Raw genomic sequence first — 7,111 nt, forward strand, 5'->3', positions numbered from 1 at the left:
TTACAAGGATTTCTTTGGTTGCGACTGTGTATCGACGGCGCCGAGCCCAGTCTGACGGTCCCAAAGATATTGCTGGTCATGCAAAGTATACAGAAAAGGATGCAAAATGCAAGCGCGTCAGTCTTGCTGCCGAGACGTCAAAAGAACGAAGGCGGCATGCCTGTCGAAGTAAAACTTCAGCCGAACCAATTTGTGCCTTCACACGCACACACTCATTACAAGACAGTCTTAAGCTAGTAACTAAAGTGATTACAAACCCACGTACAGATAGCAACCTCACTTCAAAGAACCTCTAAAACCGTGCCTGAATGGACCAGAGGCCGCATTTCTGACTCATGGCAAGCATCCTGTAAGATTCAAATATATCTCACCCTCCGGTCTCAATCAAGCATTCGGATTGGGAGCTCTTGTCAACTCAGCCATGTGGTGCGGTCTCATGATCTCATTTTATCCGCCGACCGATCAGTGGCCGCCCAAGTCACCTCCACACTGAAAACTTCCAGACACTTACAATGCTGACTGTGACAAAGTCGACGCCAGATTTCAGGATAAAGTTGCGCTTAACACTGTAAATTTAATAATTCATTACAGCGCGAAATATTCGCCTGCCTTTTGACATGCTATATCCTTTGCTTCATTCGACACCCATTCTCATACTCATACTTATACACTCATACTCAGACCCATACATATGGAACAAGGTGACGATTCTCCTAAATCAGACCCAGTGAAACCTGAAAGGAATGATGCAAGTGTACACGTCAAAAGTAAACGGAGATGTTAAGCTACTGTCCCTGAATCATAAACAGTTCAGAAAGCGAAGGCCATACCAAAACACCCTATAGATGACTTCACAGTATCCAGGCTCTGTTTTAGATTGCTAACGCGAATTTGCGCACGAATCGTTGTTCATTGGAAAAAAACCTTCTACTTTTGACAGTAGACGTTTTTCAAGTTTTATGCAATGTTTCTGCGCCTTAGTGCATCTGATCTACCTTCCCGAAGAAGGAAACTAGTTGTGGGGTGATGTATAGGACCGTCTAGATTGCGAGTTAGCTGATGGCTCACCGATGCAAACAAACAGGTGGAAAATTAAAAGAATTCCTTACATTTACGTCCCAGCAAAAAAGAACACCACGCAAAATAGAACGTTCGGCATTGCACTAGTGCTCTTTTATTATCTCTCTATTTCTATCACACGAGTGCGACATCATTCATTGCTGAGGATTGACGCATCAGGTCTCACTGCTTGGACAGTGCTCGCAATAATAGACCGGACAACAGTCCGGAAAATTATGTCCTGTTCCATTGACACTTCGGCAGAAAGGGTCATTCAGTTGAATTTTCTGACACCTGTAAGAAAACAAGATGGCACTGAATTTAGCTATAAAATGTTTCGTAAAACTAGATTTCGCAAAAGCAAACTAAGTGTCAGCATACCACTTTAGTAGCCTTTTAGTTCTGGTATATACAGGAACCATAATTAAAGTAGGCGGGCGCGTATGAAGTTTGCTTGGGGATATAATTTTGCAAACGGCCGATGTAGTCGCCGAAGAATGGCTCTTCTACCACGCAGTAATCTACCGAAATGAGAGATCTTGGATTTTTTAGATAGAAATGTTAGCGTTTTAAAAATACGCAATAGACACAAATGCGTTTCTTGTAGTTTGCACCCAAAACGATGCATCAACTGTGGAACAGTTGTATAATTTGTATAATTGTATAATTTCATTCTGGTTAATATATGAGATGGCGAAACAATAAAGATGCATCGTCTCAACGTCCAAGTAGTTTACGTTCACAGCGAGAGCATATCTGAAATATTACGCAGTTATGAATAAAATAAATGTATGGCGATATGCCTGCAGTAGATTCTGTTAACGGATTGATATTTTGTTTTTCGAATGTTACTTAGAGTTGATGAAAACCTAAAGGAAATGTTATTGCAGTGAGAATTTAAACTGAGTGTATAAAAGCAAAAAAAAAAAAAAATCACTCTGAAGAAATGCATTACAATGTTTAGACTGTGTACTAAATGTGAGGCATCTTTCGGCCTTAAAATCGTCCGTTAATTATTGCCGTATCGCACTTTATACCAAATGTACAGTACCCTGCAAGCTCTTGTTTTAAAGAAGAGAAACAAAAGTGGTGCAAACGATCGATACATCGTTTACCATCGACGTTGTGAAAACTATATGTGGCGGTGTCAGTGTCTTGACTATGTCTTAGTAGTAAAAATCAATAAAAATGCCGATTACTCTTCGGGGTCAGGCACGTTCACGTTCTTTGCTGCAATATTCTTATGACGTCCGAATATTGTCCCATTATCGCATTGTATATTTAACTGAGCCTGGAGATGTTCAAAAGAGTATCAAGTAAGCAAAGTCTTGTTGATTAAAATGCCAGTTCCCTGTTTCTCTCACACAAAAGTTTTCAAGGCAGCTCTTGTCTTCGTGGGCACAAGCGCGCTAATTTTTTATCTCAGTGTGACCGCTTTCGGTCACCCTATTTCGTTCTTACAAATTAACACAGCGCAAAGAAACCGGTCACCAGAAGAAGATAAGATACAAGATATGACGGTCACCAGCCCCGTCTTGTGTGTTGTTTTCTTCTCGTGTCCAGTTTCTTTGCGCTGTTTTAATTAAAAAAACAAAAACAATGAGCCAGCAAGCCAAGAGATAGCGAAGCCTATGTTTGGCGTGAATCACAGAGCTCTTGCATCCATGCTGGTACACCGATAAATCACTCTAACAGTCACCCTCGTTGTATGTTTGCGGCAGTAGAACCTGATACACTGTATACTGGTCACACGTTACGAAAAACACACAAAAGAACAGCCAGCTTTTTGTCTCCCCGAGAAACTGCATTGTGTACCAGGTCTACGTTTAATCAATTTGGTATACTTCTTAGTTCTATCAGCCTGTTTTGTTGTCGTTCATAATTCAGTACAACATGGACTTTTAGCTGTAGGTGGCGAACTCTTCGCAAAGTCGACGGCATGTGCGCACTGTTTACATTCAATATATTCTGCACTTATTTATTTTTTCTTTATACATTTAGGGTGTGTTCTGTTTTCGTTTATTGTGTATATCAATGGCTCAAAATATCAGCACCAATACAGTTCCCATCATTAAGACTACACTGTAGATACATACGAGACTTGAGAAGTACATGTGTGAGAGAACATGGAAGAATAAAAGGACCACGCAAAGTATTTTGTTCAGAAAAATCAGCAGGAGGCCCTTCGAGGCCAGCTTTGTAGCGAACATAGAGCATGCGAATTGCTGGTCTAAAGTTGCCGTGCTTACTGCAGCTCTGCTCCAGTTAAGCACTGCAGACATGACCAATATTTCGAGCTTTGGTAATCTCTAGACTGCGGTAAGTGAAATAATTTAAGGAAAAACAATATTTTATGTGGTCGTATGCTGTTGAATATGTCTCTGAGCGTTTACAAAAGAGATAAGGACTTATACTATAAATAAATGCCATTTCATCGGCTGCTTCCCGCAGCTTGGCGTGAATACTTACTCTTCCCGCTCTATTCTTCCCCGGTGGCATGATATTTTGACGCAGGTCTCGTTCAGGGTTATAGATGCGCCACTCAACAGTTCTCTTCCCTCGTAATTGCAATTATCTGAAATAATAGACTAAAAAAATTAAGCATGTTTATTACAGAGCACTAACTTATTGAAATGTATCAACGTACGACTGGATATTGTGAAGACGGCACAGCACAATGCGTGAAGACGACAGAGTGAGTTCTCTGCCGACGTCTAAACGCAGATGGGTCGCAAACGCAGAAAGGACGCAGAACAAACCGCCAGAGTCGTTTATTCCATATCCTTGAAGTGTGGAAGTGTGGGAAGGAATATGTGGGATGGATGGGCAGACGCACTAATGATGGGCTCAAGAAACACAAAAATAACGTCGATCAAGCAAGCAGGCATTTGGGAATCCATGTTCGAGATTGGCTGTCGAAAACTTGCTCCGTGGAATTCACGCCATGTAAAGAGCTCGGAAAACATAATTAGGAGCTGATTCCTGAAATACTTGAGGCCGCCGAGATAGCCAAACTGCGGGAAAGATGTGCAAGCGAACTGCCCCTACTGTTAACAGTAAAGGAACTGAGCTTCTAAAGGTACGATGATTTCGATGAGCATGCAGTAGTGAGTGTGCCACGTTGTGCGATAGAGACATTTATGTAGCAAGTGTGGTGCATTGATGACTGTGCAGATGTGTGCAAGTCACTTGTAGGTGACATGCATGGTGCAAGGATATGAAAAGTTGTGTTTTTTTGTTTTTCAAAATAAACTTCTTTGAAAGTCAGCGCTCATGTCGTCTTCTCGTCTTGTGCTCCTACCATGATTTTGCGCTGTTACCTGGAGAGAAAAAAACCAACAAGCCAAAGCCACTCTTCTGGCTGCATTGTGTGTCGTTGCGTTCGCTTTGAGAGCAGAGACGTTTAGAAATAAGAAGAAAATTCCAGGTGTGCGCCTATGTCTGTGTAGGTGCAGTAATGCAAAAGAATCTCTGCGTCAGCATTTTTTTATTTTTTTTTATATATTGTAAATATTTGTTTATTTTAAATTTGCTTTTAATTATCTATTCTTTTTTATTTCTTTTATTTTAGATGTTTTACTTTATTTCATTGCTTCAACGCTCTCCAGCGTCCATGCGCTAGACAAGGACAATTAGGGACATGTTCAAATTGAGACGGTATAAGTTCCCATTAAATCAGTTTGTGCGGTCACACGCCGATGACAGGCTGTTTCTACAGATTTCTGCCGACGTATTCTGCGGTGGGCACTAATGAGATAAGAACTGAAAATAAAAGTGGCAAGCGGTGACATAAATTTAGCCTCTTTATTTTGAGACGTAAATCTTTTTACGTTTATTTAAAAAGCTTTAAGGCTTTCTTCCTATCCTATCATAACTGGCAACAAGATTTGAGCCTACGATAACTGCTGAGAGCGCTTCAGCAAGCGAAATGTATTTGTACTCTACATCTCGAGGAAATGATTTTACTTCAAACTGGATAAGTGTTGAAGAGCATATCATTTTCAGAATAATACCGTTCGGCTTTAGATAAAAATATACAGCACAGCGTTTGCTTTTAATAGCGGTCGTGTGACCATTCTACCATTTAAAAGCTAAATTTTGGAAATGTTCGTGGACATATGTTAAGCTGCTGCATTCTCCTGGTATGCGTTGTAGAGGGAGGTAATGAAAAAATACAGCGAAGCGCTCAAAATCACAAGGACGAGGAGGGAACAGGACAATTGCGCTCTTGTCCTGTTCCCTCCTCGTCCTTGTGATTTTGAGCGCTTCGCTGTATTGACGATGAACCAACACGCCCAAACATTTTCCCTAATGAAAAAATAGCTGTCATTGCTGTTTCGCACATCCTCACAACTTTTAATAAAAATAGTCTAGTAAAATAACTACAGAATCTTTGAAAATATTGCTATAAAATACTTCAAATTACTTGATTGCTATGGAAAGAAAGCGCTTTTTTTTTTTTTTGCAGATACGCTGAGTCTCTGAGGTTACTCCATAACGACATAGCATAACATAGTTTGTGAACAAGGCTGGCAGCATTTGTACAATAAAATACATGGACAAGTAGTAAAGGAAAGTATGAATGAGTTAAAAAAAATAAAGATATTGCAAATCAATACCTCAAATGGGCTTCCGAACGTGCTCAAGCGTTTCAAAAGCAGGCGCATAAACATGCATTCAGAGGATATTGCGTGCCTTTCAGAAGCTTGGTTCAACTTTCGAGTTACTGAGCATACCCGAGCTCCGCTACAGGAGAGCATTTCTTTCTCCCTTCTCGCGAATAATGGAAACCTCCTATTCAGATACTCCAGCAATCCTCACTAGTTTGGCGGATAGTTGCCCAGCACTAAAATATTAACATGTATTTTTTTGTCATCATATTATGCCCCGTAGAGCTATACACAAACTCTCTCGTTGACTAAACGACACTCACTTTATAGAAGCATTGCAGTGACATCACGGGTGACATATTGTGGTGCTCCACACAGCTTCAGCACGAAACACATAACGATAAGCAGATCAGATATTCATGCTGCCTTTCATTGCACTTCATGCGGCACAAAATGACCACAACTCTGACGTAGATGCATACTCCCTGTTGCCATTGGTTCTTGCGCATGAGCGCGAAATAAGGCGACGGGGCGCTGGTGGTCTTATTTCAAAACTGCGGCCTCAAAGGCCTATAATTTCCTTAACGTGTACATATTTTTATTATTTTTTAGTATTCAGCAAAGTCCGACATTTCGTTATAACAGCTATTGCTGAGTTGAACTATGGTGTTCAGCTATGTCGATCAGCTCAGGGCGCATCAAGACCGCGTCTTTCGTTCACTCGCGACAGAGGATCCAGGCAGCGCCACAGGCCGAGTTCAGCTACTAAAATGCTCCAGGTAACCTATGACGGCTTTACAATATGCACTTGCTTTTGTGAGTTTCGTTTAAAAAGCTTATTTCTCTGAGTTGCAAATATAAAGCATCTTACAGTTACCGAGCCCTCCTGCTAATCCACTTACTTGTTTCGAATGTGAGCTCCGGCATTCCAACACTGGTCTCGCAGTATAGTATGGCAAAAACCATACACACAGCAACCGTCACTACAAGGAAATGCATTTTCTTGCGAATGGTCGTCTGTGAGTCGTCTCGTGGCTACTACGATGGGAATCCACAAGATCCTTGTTTTTATAGTTCTTAGAGAAGTGATGATTAGCCAGAAAACCAAGTAACTAAAAAGATTGCAGTATGTTTCTCATCGTGTTTGCCTTGAAGGCTAAGTTTTCACTGATAGCAGCTGACGACCAACGTTCTTAATATAGACAGTTGGATAACTGTGCTTTCGCGCCGCACGGCAACGTGGGCACAAACAATCTCTGGTCCGGCGGGAGTTGATTGCAAAGCAACAGCAGCGCCTCTCTCCCCCGCTGCGGCAGATGGGTGAGGCCATTGAGCTAATACAAAGGCGGAAATTTTAAAATACTACAAACCATCTTTGTTCAGAATTCAACAGTAAATAAAATTGCTTTTGGGTTTTTAACACACTTTTTTACGCAGATGAA

At 41.1% G+C, this 7,111-nt stretch overlaps 1 long non-coding RNA gene across 2 annotated transcripts; it reads right to left on the reverse strand.

Annotated features, from left to right (window-relative positions):
• Nucleotides 1-1,146: 1,146 nt before the first annotated feature.
• On the reverse strand, nt 1,147-6,736 carry LOC146180505 (uncharacterized). Of its 2 annotated transcripts, none has more exons than XR_014700373.1 (3): nt 6,572-6,736; nt 3,529-3,634; nt 1,147-1,353 (listed from the first exon to the last, which is right to left on the reverse strand). It is a non-coding gene; the product is annotated as an uncharacterized LOC146180505 (long non-coding RNA). The 2 variants fall into 2 exon arrangements; XR_014700372.1 differs by having other exon boundaries at nt 3,529-3,647.
• Nucleotides 6,737-7,111: the final 375 nt, after the last annotated feature.

This window comes from Amblyomma maculatum, chromosome 8, assembly GCF_055883805.1.
Source record: "Amblyomma maculatum isolate TAMU_Amacu chromosome 8, ASM5588380v1, whole genome shotgun sequence".
Lineage (NCBI taxonomy): Eukaryota > Metazoa > Arthropoda > Arachnida > Ixodida > Ixodidae > Amblyomma > Amblyomma maculatum.